Genomic DNA, 336 nt, shown 5'->3' on the forward strand with positions numbered 1-336 from the left:
AGCGCCACGGTCTGTCACTGGCCGTTACCGCACTGCAACCTCCTGGCTATTTCCTCATCCGAGTCCGCGCGGCCAGAGCGACAGGACAGGCGACAGCCAAACCTCTGCCGAACTAACTTATCTGTTTGCCCCTCTCTCTTTCTCTCTCTCCGATTGAAACTTGGGGCCATAAATAACTGTATCTCTCTCCTCCCCGTTCGGCCTACTGCCGCGGCGACCCGACCCGGCGGACGGCGGCGGAGGCCAATTGTACAATTTGGGTAAATAGATCGGAGAAGTCGGCTCGGTGATCAGATGGCTGCACTTGCTCCGGCTGGGTGGGAGAGGGGAGGGGAG

Source organism: Frankliniella occidentalis, unplaced genomic scaffold, assembly GCF_000697945.3.
Source record: "Frankliniella occidentalis isolate FOCC.00 unplaced genomic scaffold, Focc_3.1 Scaffold42, whole genome shotgun sequence".
Lineage (NCBI taxonomy): Eukaryota > Metazoa > Arthropoda > Insecta > Thysanoptera > Thripidae > Frankliniella > Frankliniella occidentalis.